Raw genomic sequence first — 13,465 nt, 5'->3', positions numbered from 1 at the left:
TTTGGATGACTTTTATTTCTCTTGCCTAATTGTTCTGGCTAGAGCTTCCAATACAGTGTTGAAGATGAGTGGTAACTCTGGGCATCCTTGTCTTGTTCCTGATCTTAGGGGAAGAGCTCTCAGTCTCTCATCATTAAGTGTATTAGTTAGGGTTCTCTAGAGAAACAGAATCAACAGAATATATTCGTAAGTATAAAATTTATAGAAATGTCTCACGTAACTGCAGGAACAGTGTTCAAAATCCGCAGGGCAGGCTGTGAAGCCGACGATTCCGATGGAGGGTATGGATGAACTCCACAGGAGAGGCTTGCTGGCCGAAGCAGGAAGACTGCCTGTCTCTTCTGAATCCTCCTTAAAAGGCTTCCAATGATTAGATTAAGCATCACTCATTGTAGAAGGCACTCCCCTTGGCTGATTACAAATGGAATCAGCTGTGGATGCAGCTGACACAATCATGATTTAATTCTGTGAAATGTCTTCATTGCAACAGACAGGCCAGTGCTTGCCCAACCAAACAGGTACCACCACTTGGCCAAGTTGACATATGAACCTGACCATGACATTGAGTATGATGTTGGTGGTGGGTTTTTTTTATATATGTCCATTATCATGTTGAGGAACACTCCTTCTATTCCCAGCTTCAAAGCATTTTTATCAAGAAGGAGCACTGGATTTTGTCACATGTCTTTTCTACATCCATGGAGATCATTTTGGTTTATTCCCTTCTTTCTGTTAATGTGGTGTGTTACATTAATTGCTTTTCTTATGTTGAACCATCCTTGCATACTTGAGATAAAGTCCATTTGATTGTAGTGTATACAGCCATACTTTGAGGATGTAGCAAGTTTGGTTCCAAACCACCATAATCAAGTGAATATTGCAATAAAATGAGTCACATGAATTTTTTATTTCTCAGTGCATATAAAAGTTATATTTACAATATCCTATAGTCTATTTAGTGTGCAATTGCATTATGTCTAAAAAAAACCCAATGTATATATGTTAATTAAAATGTAGTACAGAGTCACAATGTGAGTGCATGCTGACTGAAAAATAGTCCCGATAGACTTGAGTGATGCAGGGTTCCCACAAACCTTCAATTTGTAAAAAAAAAAAAAAAAAAAAAGCACAGTATCTATGAATTGCAGTAAAGTGAAGTGCAAAAAACAAGGTATAGCTGTAATTCTTTTAATATATTGTTGTATTCAGTTTGCTACTATTTTGTTATATCTATATGCATAAGGAAGATTGTAATTTTCTTTTGTTGTGATATCTTTAGCTAGCTTTGGTATGAGGGTGATGTTGGCCTTATAGAATGAGTTAGGGAATGTTCCCTCCTCTTCAATTCTTTGGAAGAGCTTGAGCAGGATTATTGTTAATTCTTCTTGGAATATATGAGAAAATTCCCCTGGGAAGCCCTCTGAGTCCTAGGCTTTTTTGTTGTTGGGAAGCTTTTTATTACTGATTATATCTGTTCTAGATTTCTAACTGCTGGAATGCAATATACCAGAAATGGGATGGCTTTTTAAAGGGGGAATTTAATAAGTTGCTAATTTACAGTTCTAAGGCCGAGAAAATGTCCAATTAAAACAAGTCTATAGAACTGTCCAATCAAAGGCATCCAGAGAAAGATACCTTGGTTCAAGAAGGCTGATGAAGTTCAGGGTTTCTCTCTCAGCTGAAAGGGCACATGGCAAACATGGTGTCATCTGCTAGCTTTCTCTCCTGGCTTCCTGTTTCATGAAGCTCCCTGGGAGGCATTTTCTTTCTTCATCTCCAAAGCGCTGGCTGGTGGACCCTGTCTGCTTCGTGGTGCTGCAGCATTCTCTGCTCTCTCTGAATCTCCAGCTTTCTCCAAATTATTTCCTCTTTTATAGGATTCCCATAAACTAATCAAGACCCACCCAAATGGGAGGAGACACATCTCCACCTAATCCAGCTTAACAACCACTCTTGATTAAGTCACATCTCCAGGGGATGATCTAATTATAGTCTCAAACATACAGTACTGAATAGGGATTAGAAGAAATGGCTGCCTTTACAAAATGGGATTAGTATTAAAACATGGCTTTTCTAGGGCACATGCGTCCTTTCAGACCAGCACACTGTCTCTTTACTAATTAGTGGTTTTTGAGATTGTCTATTTCTTCTAGAGTCAGTATAGATAATTTGTGTGTTTCTGGGAATTTGTCCATTTCATCTAAGTTATCTAATTTGTTGGTGTACCATTGTTCATAACATCCTAATATGATCCTTTTTATTTCTGTGGGATAGGTAGTAATGTCTTTCTTTAGAGTTCTGATTTTACTTATCTGTGTCCTATCTCTTGTTTTCCTTGTCAATTTAGCAAAAAGCTTGTGATTTTATTGACCTTTTCAAAGAAACAACGTTTTGGTTTTGTGGTTAGCTTTATTTATTTATTTATTTATTTTTATTTAATCTTTCTCCACTCTAAGGTTTGTTATTTCCCTCATTCTTTTAGTTTGGGGTATATTTTGCTCTTCTTTTTCTAGATCCTGTAGCTTTGAGGTTAGGTTTCTGATTTGAGATGTTTCGTCTTTCTTAGTGTAAGCCTTTAGCTCTAATTTCCCTCTCAGTGCTGCCTTTGTTGTATGACATATATTTTGTATGTTTATTTTCATTTTCATTTGTCTCAAGATGTTTTCTGATTTCCCTTGTGATTTCTTTTTGACCCATTGGTTGCTTGAGAGTATGTTGTTTAATTTCCACATATTTGTGAAGTCTTATTTTCCTTATTGATCTTGTGTCTAGATGTTCTATTGTTTCCTTATTGATCTTGTGTCTAGATGTTCTATTCATTATTGAAAATCATGTATTAAAGTCTCCTATTATTAATGTAAAACCATTTTCCATCCCCCCGCCTTTCTTTGTACTTGTTATGAATTATATTATCTTTGTTCACTGTATGTCCCAAATCATAGATTTATATTCATTTCTTAGGCATTGTTTTTTTAAGTGGGTTTACATAGCCGAAAATACAATACAATAAAACTAGAATTTATAATTACCCATATGGTTAACTTTACCGCAGACATTTATTCCTTATGTCACTGTGATCCACTGTCTAGTATCCTATGCTTTTAGTCTGAGCTCCCTTTAGCATTGCTTAGGGATAATGACTCGTGATAATGACTCCCTCAGCTTTTGTTTATCTGGGAATGTCTTAATCTCTCTCTCATTTTTGAAAGAAAGTCTTGCCAGACATAAAATTCTTAGTTGGCAATTGTATTCATACAGCATAAAATTTTGTACTACTGCTTCCTTGCCTCCATGGTTTCTGATGAGAAATTGGCACTTAATCTTTTGGGGATTATTTGTACGTAACACATTGCTTTTCTCTTACAGCTTTCAGAAATCTCCCCTTAATCTTAGCTATCAGCACTTTTGTGAGCCAATTGTTAAACACAGCCATTATTAAAATTTAAATTACATAAATTTAGAATTAATTAAATCATAGTAAAAAAATGGTAATATATGCAAAACTTTTCATTCCCTAATGATTTTGCTACATTTTGCTACTATCTGTGTTCTTAAGATATCTGTTTTGTAGAAATGCTATATAATGATGCACAATTGTCTATCTCTTCCCTATGCTGTGTTCAGTGACATTATATTAGTAATTTTAAATCAGCCATGCAACTACGTAATGAACCTTGAGGAAATTATGTTGAGTGAAATAAATTAGAAACAAAAGGACAAATATTGTAGGGCCTCATTAATATAAACTAACTATAATGAGCAAACATAGAATTGAATTCCATGGCATGGGTTATCAGGGGACAAAATGTGGGCAGAAATTGGGCAATTGATGATTAAGGAGAACAGAATGTTCAATAAGGTTTATTGAAAAGGTTCCTAGATTGTAAACTTTAACAGCAGTCACATCCATTTCTGAGTTATAACTTATTTCTAAATTCTGAGACGCTGAGCTCTTTGTGTATAACCTAATAATTCCGTGGAACTCTGGGTTTGTGTGTGACATGTGAGACTCAGAGTTATAGTTTTGCAGCTCTGAAAGTTAGCATTGCTCCATATAGCAACCGTTAAGAAACCTAAAAAACAATCAGGCTTCAATTAGAAATATGAATGAAACTGACTTGATTAGGACTATGGTAAAACAGAATATAGGGTAAAAGGTGAAATTCAGTGTATTTTAAAACTTCAACTTCTGTACGAGACCAAAGGAAGAGATGTTTTATTTTATACAAAATGTATATTTTTCTATAGCACAATGTACAGTGTATTTACAGTTTATTTAACAATCTAATTGTTAAATGAGACTAGATCGTAAAAGACATTGTGGCTTCTGTCTTGCGTACCACTTGTATGGGGAATGTTAGCTTCTGTGTTTTACAACCCTAGGTAGGATTCCACGTGGGAAGGAACTAAAACCTTTTTCCAATAGCCTGTGAAGACTAAAGCAATGTAATTTAAAGTTTATTTAAGCAATGTAATTACATGGAACCTAGAATAGGGAATGAGATCCTGTTATTCTATACAGGTTAATGTAATACCCCAGTACATCCCAGAGTATTTTGGGCAGAAAATAAAAAAGTATTTGTAAAGTCCCCTTGAGGGACTGGGGAAAAATATGGAAATATTGAACTTCCCCACTTGGGGAATTCCTGATATTTTCTCAAGCATTAGGGACTCCCGATTTAATTACTCAGGCCCTCCATCTTCAGGCCTGCCCTTATGAAACTTATCTCTCCAATGGTGAAGCTTAACCTACTTATGACTATGCCTAAGAGTCACCCCCAGAGAACCTCTTTTGTTGCTAGATGTGGCCTCTTTCAAAGCCAACTCTGTAAATTAACTCATTACCCTCATCCTACGTGACACCTGATTCCTAGGGAGGATAATTTTCCCTGACAGTGTGGAAATGGCTCCCAGGGATGAGCCTGGCCCTGGCATCATGGGACTTAGAATGCTTTCTTAACCATAAAAGGGGAAAATAAATGAAACAAAGTTACAGTAACTGTGAGATTTCAAATAGAGTCAAGAGGTCATTCTGGAGGTTATTCTTATGCATCATATAGATATTCCTTTTTAGCTTCTAGTGTATTAGAATAGCTAGAAGGAAATAACTGAAGCTGTTGAACTGTAATCCAGTAGCCTTGATTCTTGATGATGATTGTATAACTATATAACTTTTATGGTGTGACCATGTAGTTACAAGAATCATGTGACTGACACTCACTTTATCTAGAGTATGGGCAGATGAGTCATAAAATAAATATCAAAAAATAGCCAGTAGGAAGATGGCGGCTTAGTAAGGTACGTGCATCTTAGTTCCTCCTCCAAAGCAACTACTAGGTGAACTGAAACAGTGCAGAACAGCTCCCGGGGCCACGGCAGGGAATGGACACACAGCGTACCCCAGTCTGGATTGGCTAGTCTGACTGTGAGACTCGGCTGCGGTGAGATCCCCGAACGGCGCGCGATTTCCCGAGCAGCGGCAGCTGTGGCAGCCGGAGCTCCTCCCTCCCTCCTTCCCGGGCCGGCTGAGAGTCTCGGAGAGGCAAGTTTCCCAAGCCGAGGCGGCCGGTGCCCCTCTTTTGCAGGCAGCTTCCTGGTCCGGCTATGAGTCTCGGATCAGAGGGCTACCCAAGCCGCGGTGGCCCTCCCCCGCGGGCGGCTTCCTGGTCCGGTGGGGAATTCCCCAGGCCGCAGCGGCCGGTGACTGACGCCCCTCCCCCGCAGGCGACTTCCTGGTCCGGTGGCAAATTCCCCGGGCCTGCTGCGGCCGGTGACCAGCCACAGGGTCCCCTCAAGCCGCGGCGGCTGACGCCCCCACCACGCGCGGCCCCCCCGAACCAACGGAGAGAATTGGATCGGAAATCCCCAGGCCGCGGAGATCGGTGACCAGGGGGATCCCTTCCAAACACGTGAGACAAACGTGTGCCACGAGCGCCACCTACTGGGCAGGATAAGAAAAACAGAACCCAGAGATTTCACAGAAAAATCTTACAACCTTGTTGGTTCCGACACCCAGGGAAATCTGACTAAATGCTCAGATGCCAGCAGCAGAAGATAACGGTCCATGCTCAGAAGATTGAGAATATGGCCCAGTCAAAGGAACAAACCAATAGTTCAAATGAGATACAAGACCGGAGACAACTAATGCTGAATATACGAACAGAAATGGAAAACCTCTTCAAAAATGAAATCGATAAATTGAGGGAGGACATGAAGAAGACATGGGCTGAACATAAAGAAGAAATAGAAAAACTGAAAAAACAAATCACAGAACTTATGGAAGTGAAGGATAAAGTAGAAAAGATGGAAAAAACAATGGATACCTACAATGATAGATTTAAAGAGACAGAAGATAGAATTAGTGATTTGGAGGATGGAACATCTGAATTCCAAAAAGAAACAGAAACTATAGGGAAAAGAATGGAAAAATTTGAACAGGGTATCAGGGAACTCAAGGACAATATGAACCGCACAAATATACGTGTTGTGGGTATCCCAGAAGGAGAAGAGAAGGGAAAAGGAGGAGAAAAACTAATGGAAGAAATTATCACTGAAAATTTCCCAACTCTTATGAAAGACCTAAAATTACAGATCCAAGAAGTGCAGCACACCCCAAAGAGATTAGACCCAAATAGGCGTTCTCCAAGACACTTACTAGTTAGAATGTCAGAGGTCAAAGAGAAAGAGAAGATCTTGAAAGCAGCAAGAGAAAAGCAATCCATCACATACAAGGGAAACCCAATAAGACTATGTGTAGACTTCTCAGCAGAAACCACAGAGGCGAGAAGACAGTGGGATGAGATATTTAAATTACTAAAAGAGAAAAACTGCCAACCAAGACTCCTATATCCAGCAAAATTATCCTTCAAAAATGAGGGAGAAATTAAAACATTCTCAGACAAAAAGTCACTGAGAATTTGTGATCAAGAGACCAGCTCTGCAAGAAATACTAAAGGGAGCACTAGAGTCAGATACAAAAAGACAGAAGAGAGAGGTATGGAGAAGAGTGTAGAGAGAAGGAAAATCAGATATGATATATATAATACAAAAGGCAAAATGTTAGAGGAAAATATTATCCAAACAGTAATAACACTAAATGTCAATGGACTGAATTCCCCAATCAAAAGACATAGATTGGCAGAATGGATTAAAAAACAGGATCCTTCTATATGCTGTCTACAGGAAACACATCTTCGACCCAAAGATAAACATAGGTTGAAAGTGAAAGGTTGGGAAAAGATATTTCATGCAAATAACAACCAGAAAAGAGCAGGAGTGGCTATACTAATATCCAACAAATTAGACTTCAAATGTAAAACAGTTAAAAGAGACAAAGAAGGACACTATATACTAATAAAAGGAACAATTAAGCAAGAAGACATAACAATCATAAATATTTACGCACCGAACCAGAATGCCCCAAAATACGTGAGGAATACACTGCAAACACTGAAAAGGGAAATAGACTCATATACCATAATAGTTGGAGACTTCAACTCACCACTCTCATCAAGGGACAGAACATCTAGACAGAGGATCAATAAAGAAATAGAGAATCTGAATATTACTATAAATGAGCTAGACATAACAGACATTTATAGGACATTACATCCCACAACAGCAGGATACACCTTTTTCTCAAGTGCTCATGGATCATTCTCAAAGATAGACCATATGCTGGGTCACAAAACAAGTCTTAACAAATTTAAAAAGATTGAAATCATACACAACACTTTCTCAGATCATAAAGGAATGAAGTTGGAAATCAATAATAGGCAGAGTGCCAGAAAATTCACAAATACGTGGAGGCTCAACAACACAATCCTAAACAACGAGTGGGTCAAAGAAGAAATTGCTAGAGAAATTAGCAAATACCTCGAGGCGAATGAAAATGAAAACACAACATATCAAAACTTATGGGATGCAACAAAGGCAGTGCTAAGAGGGAAATTTATTGCCCTAAATGCCTATATCAGAAAAGAAGAAAAGGCAAAAATGCAGGAATTAACTGTCCACTTGGAAGAACTAGAGAAAGAACAGCAAACTAATCCCAAAGCAAGCAAAAGGAAAGAAATAACAAAGATTAGAGCAGAAATAAATGAAATTGAGAACATGAAAACAATAGAGAAAATCAATAAGGCCAGAAGTTGGTTCTATGAGAAAATCAATAAGATTGATGGGCCCTTAGCAAGATTGACAAAAAGAAGAAGAGAGAGGACGCAAATAAATAAGATCAGAAATGGAAGAGGAGACATAACTACTGACCTCACAGAAATAAAGGAGGTAATAACAGGATACTATGAACAACTTTACGCTAATAAATACAACAATTTAGAGGAAATGGACGGGTTCCTGGAAAGACATGAACAACCAACTTTGACTCAAGAAGACATAGATGACCTCAACAAACCAATCACAAGTAAAGAAATTGAATTAGTCATTCAAAAGCTTCCTAAAAAGAAAAGTCCAGGACCAGACGGCTTCACATGTGAATTCTATCAAACATTCCAGAAAGAATTAGTACCAACTCTCCTCAAACTCTTCAAAAAAATCGAAGTGGAGGGAAAACTACCTAATTCATTCTATGAAGCCAACATCACCCTCATACCAAAACCAGGCAAAGATATTACAAAAAAAGAAAACTACAGACCAACCTCTCTAATGAATATAGATGCAAAAATCCTCAACAAAATTCTAGCAAATCGAATCCAGCAACACATTAAAAGAATTATACATCATGAACAAGTAGGATTCATCCCAGGTATGCAAGGATGGTTCAACATAAGAAAATCAATTAATGTGGACTTCCTGGAAGATGGCGGCTTAGTAAGACGCGCGGATCTTAGTTTCTTCTCCAGGACACCTACTAGGGGAGTAGAAACGATACAGAAAGCGCCCAAAGCCACAACAGAGATAAAAAAGACAGCGTACCCCATCCTGGAACGGCTGGCTGGCTGAGAGAAGCAGCTCGGGTGAGATTGCCGAGGCGCGCGGGCCTCACCGGGCGGGGTGGCAAGCGGCCGGAGTTACTCCCTTCCCCCTTCCCGGGCCGGCTGGGAGAATTGGAGAGGCGGTCCCCTGAAACAAAGACGGTTGGCGCCCACACCACGCGCAGCCCCCGGACCAACTGAGAGAATTGGATCGGAAACCCCCAGGCTGCGGAGAACGGTGACGGGTGGGGGAGGCCCCTTCCAAACCCGTGACTCCCGGGGAACGTGCACTCTCTCGGGCGGGCCGCTGCCGCTGGCGCCCTCCCGCCACGCTTGTTGCCCAGGGCCGACTAGGAAATTCGGACGGGCTCTTTCCCTGGCTGCGGCGACCAGCAACCCTCCCTGCGTTCGGACCCCGGGTCGGCTCAAGCCGTTTCGGCTAGCGAACCCCCAGGACGGCGAGAGTTTTCCAAAGTTTAAGGTCCCACAGCACCTTTTACTGGTGGGACCCGCAGACAAACGGGTGCCACGAGCGCCACCTACTGGGCAGGATAAGAAAAACAGAACCCAGAGATTTCACAGAAAAATATTACAACCTTGCTGGGTCCAACACCAAGAGAAATCTGAATAAATGCCCAGACGCCAGCAGCAGAAGATAACTGTCCACGCTCAAAAGATTGAGAATATGGCTCAGTCAAAGGAACAAACCAATAGCTCAAATGAGACACAAGAGCTGAGACAACTAATGCTGAATATACGAACAGAAATGGAAAACCTCTTCAAAAATGAAATCGATAAATTGAGGGAGGACATGAAGAGGACATGGGCTGAACATAAAGAAGAAATAGAAAAACTGAAAAAACAAATCGCAGAACTTATGGAAGTGAAGGATAAAGTAGCAAACATAGAAAAAATAATGGATAGCTACAATGATAGATTTAAAGAGACAGAAGATAGAATTAGTGATTTGGAGGATGGAACATCTGAACTCCAAAAAGAAACAGAAACTATAGGGAAAAGAATGGAAAAATTTGAACAGGGTATCAGGGAACTCAAGGACAATATGAACCGCACAAATATACGTGTTGTGGGTGTCCCAGAAGGAGAAGAGAAGGGAAAAGGAGGAGAAAAACTAATGGAAGAAATTATCACTGAAAATTTCCCAACTCTTATGAAAGACCTAAAATTACAGATCCAAGAAGTGCAGCGCACCCCAAAGAGATTAGACCCAAATAGGCGTTCTCCAAGACACTTACTAGTTAGAATGTCAGAGGTCAAAGAGAAAGAGAAGATCTTGAAAGCAGCAAGAGAAAAACAATCCATTACATACAAGGGAAACCCAATAAGACTTTGTGTAGATTTCTCAGCAGAAACCATGGAAGCTAGAAGACAGTGGGATGATATATTTAAAATACTAAAAGAGAAAAACTGCCAACCAAGACTCCTATATCCAGCAAAATTATCCTTCAAAAATGAGAAAGAAATTAAAACATTCTCAGACAAAAAGTCACTGAAAGAATTTGTGACCAAGAGACCAGCTCTGCAAGAAATACTAAAGGGAGCACTAGAGTCAGATACAAAAAGACAGAAGAGAGAGATATGGAAAAGAGTGTAGAAAGAAGGAAAATCAGATATGATATATATAATACAAAAGGCAAAATGTTAGAGGAAAATATTATCCAAACAGTAATAACACTAAATGTCAATGGACTGAATTCCCCAATCAAAAGACATAGATTGGCAGAATGGATTAAAAAACAGGATCCTTCTATATGCTGTCTACAGGAAACACATCTTCGACCCAAAGATAAACATAGGTTGAAAGTGAAAGGTTGGGAAAAGATATTTCATGCAAATAACAACCAGAAAAGAGCAGGAGTGGCTATACTAATATCCAACAAATTAGACTTCAAATGTAAAACAGTTAAAAGAGACAAAGAAGGGCACTATATACTAATAAAAGGAACAATTAAACAAGAAGACATAACAATCATAAATATTTACGCACCAAATCAGAATGCCCCAAAATACGTGAGGAATATACTGCAGACATTGAAAAGGGAAATAGACTCATATACCATAATAGTTGGAGACTTCAACTCACCACTCTCATCAAGGGACAGAACATCTAGACAGAGGATCAACAAAGAAATAGAGAATCTGAATATTACTATAAATGAACTAGACTTAATAGACATTTATAGGACATTACATCCCACAACAGCAGGATACACCTTTTTCTCAAGTGCTCATGGATCATTCTCAAAGATAGACCATATGCTGGGTCACAAAGCAAGTCTTAACAAATTTAAAAAGATTGAAATCTTACACAACACTTTCTCGGACCATAAAGGAATGATGTTGGAAATCAATAATAGGCAGAGTGCCAGAAAATTCACAAATACGTGGAGGCTCAACAACACACTCCTAAACAACGACTGGGTCAAAGAAGAAATTGCAAGAGAAATTAGCAAATACCTCGAGGCGAATGAAAATGAAAACACAACATATCAAAACTTATGGGACGCAGCAAAGGCAGTGCTAAGAGGGAAATTTATTGCTCTAAATGCCTATATCAGAAAAGAAGAAAAGGCAAAAATTCAGGAATTAACTATCCATTTGGAAGAACTGGAGAAAGAACAGCAAGCTAACCCCAAAGCAAGCAAAAGGAAAGAAATAACAAAGATTAGAGCACAAATAAATGAAATTGAAAACATGAAAACAATAGAGAAAATCAATAAGGCCAGAAGTTGGTTCTATGAGAAAATCAATAAGATTGATGGGCCCTTAGCAAGATTGACAAAAAGAAGAAGAGAGAGGATGCAAATAAATAAGATCAGAAATGGAAGAGGAGACATAACTACTGACCTCACAGAAATAAAGGAGGTAATAACAGGATACTATGAACAACTTTACGCTAATAAATACAACAATTTAGAGGAAATGGACGGGTTCCTGGAAAGACATGAACAACCAACTTTGACTCAAGAAGACATAGATGACCTCAACAAACCAATCACAAGTAAAGAAATTGAATTAGTCATTCAAAAGCTTCCTAAAAAGAAAAGTCCAGGACCAGATGGCTTCACATGTGAATTCTACCAAACGTTCCAGAAAGAATTAGTACCAATTCTCTTCAAACTCTTCAAAAAAATCGAAGTGGAGGGAAAACTACCTAATTCATTCTATGAAGCCAACATCACCCTCATACCAAAACCAGGCAAAGATATTACAAAAAAAGAAAACTACAGACCAATCTCTCTAATGAATACAGATGCAAAAATCCTCAATAAAATTCTAGCAAATCGTATCCAACAACACATTAAAAGAATTATACATCATGACCAAGTAGGATTCATCCCAGGTATGCAAGGATGGTTCAACATAAGAAAATCAATTAATGTAATACACCATATCAACAAATCAAAGCAGAAAAATCACATGATCATCTCAATTGATGCAGAGAAGGCATTCGACAAGATTCAACATCCTTTCCTGTTGAAAACACTTCAAAAGATAGGAATACAAGGGAACTTCCTTAAAATGATAGAGGGAATATATGAAAAACCCACAGCTAATATCATCCTCAATGGGGAAAAATTGAAAACTTTCCCCCTAAGATCAGGAACAAGACAAGGATGTCCACTATCACCACTATTATTCAACATTGTGTTGGAGGTTCTAGCCAGAGCAATTAGACAAGAAAAAGAAATACAAGGCATCAAAATTGGAAAGGAAGAAGTAAAACTATCACTGTTTGCAGACGATATGATACTATACGTCGAAAACCCGGAAAAATCCACAACAAAACTACTAGACCTAATAAATGAGTACAGCAAAGTAGCAGGTTACAAGATCAACATTCAAAAATCTGTAGCATTTCTATACACTAGTAATGAACAAGCTGAGGGGGAAATCAAGAAACGAATCCCATTTACAATTGCAACTAAAAGAATAAAATACCTAGGAATAAATTTAACTAAAGAGACAAAAGACCTATACAAAGAAAACTACAAAAAACTGTTAAAAGAAATCACAGAAGACCTAAATAGATGGAAGGGCATACCGTGTTCATGGATTGGAAGACTAAATATAGTTAAGATGTCAATCCTACCTAAATTGATTTACAGATTCAATGCAATACCAATCAAAATCCCAACAACTTATTTTTCAGAAATAGAAAAACCAATAAGCAAATTTATCTGGAAGGGCAGGGTGCCCCGAATTGCTAAAAACATCTTGAGGAAAAAAAAATGAAGCTGGAGGTCTTGCACTGCCTGACTTTAAGGCATATTATGAAGCCACAGTGGTCAAAACAGCATGGTATTGGCATAAAGATAGATATATCGACCAATGGAATCGAATAGAGTGCTCAGATATAGACCCTCTCATCTATGGACATTTGATCTTTGATAAGGCAGTCAAGCCAACTCACCTGGGACAGAACAGTCTCTTCAATAAATGGTGCCTAGAGAACTGGATATCCATATGCAAAAGAATGAAAGAAGACCCATCTCTCACACCCTATACAAAAG

At 38.7% G+C, this 13,465-nt stretch overlaps 1 protein-coding gene across 19 annotated transcripts in view; it reads left to right on the top strand.

Moving 5' to 3' along the window:
* The window catches only part of LOC143667661 (ATP-binding cassette sub-family A member 17-like), a 234,298-nt gene that overhangs the window by 146,593 nt on the left and 74,240 nt on the right, over positions 1-13,465 (top strand). The window lies entirely within an intron of this gene.

Source organism: Tamandua tetradactyla, chromosome 23, assembly GCF_023851605.1.
Source record: "Tamandua tetradactyla isolate mTamTet1 chromosome 23, mTamTet1.pri, whole genome shotgun sequence".
In the NCBI taxonomy this organism is placed as follows: Eukaryota; Metazoa; Chordata; class Mammalia; order Pilosa; family Myrmecophagidae; genus Tamandua; species Tamandua tetradactyla.
Note: the sequence above shows the minus strand (reverse complement) of the source record. Positions and strands in the feature narration are given on the sequence as shown.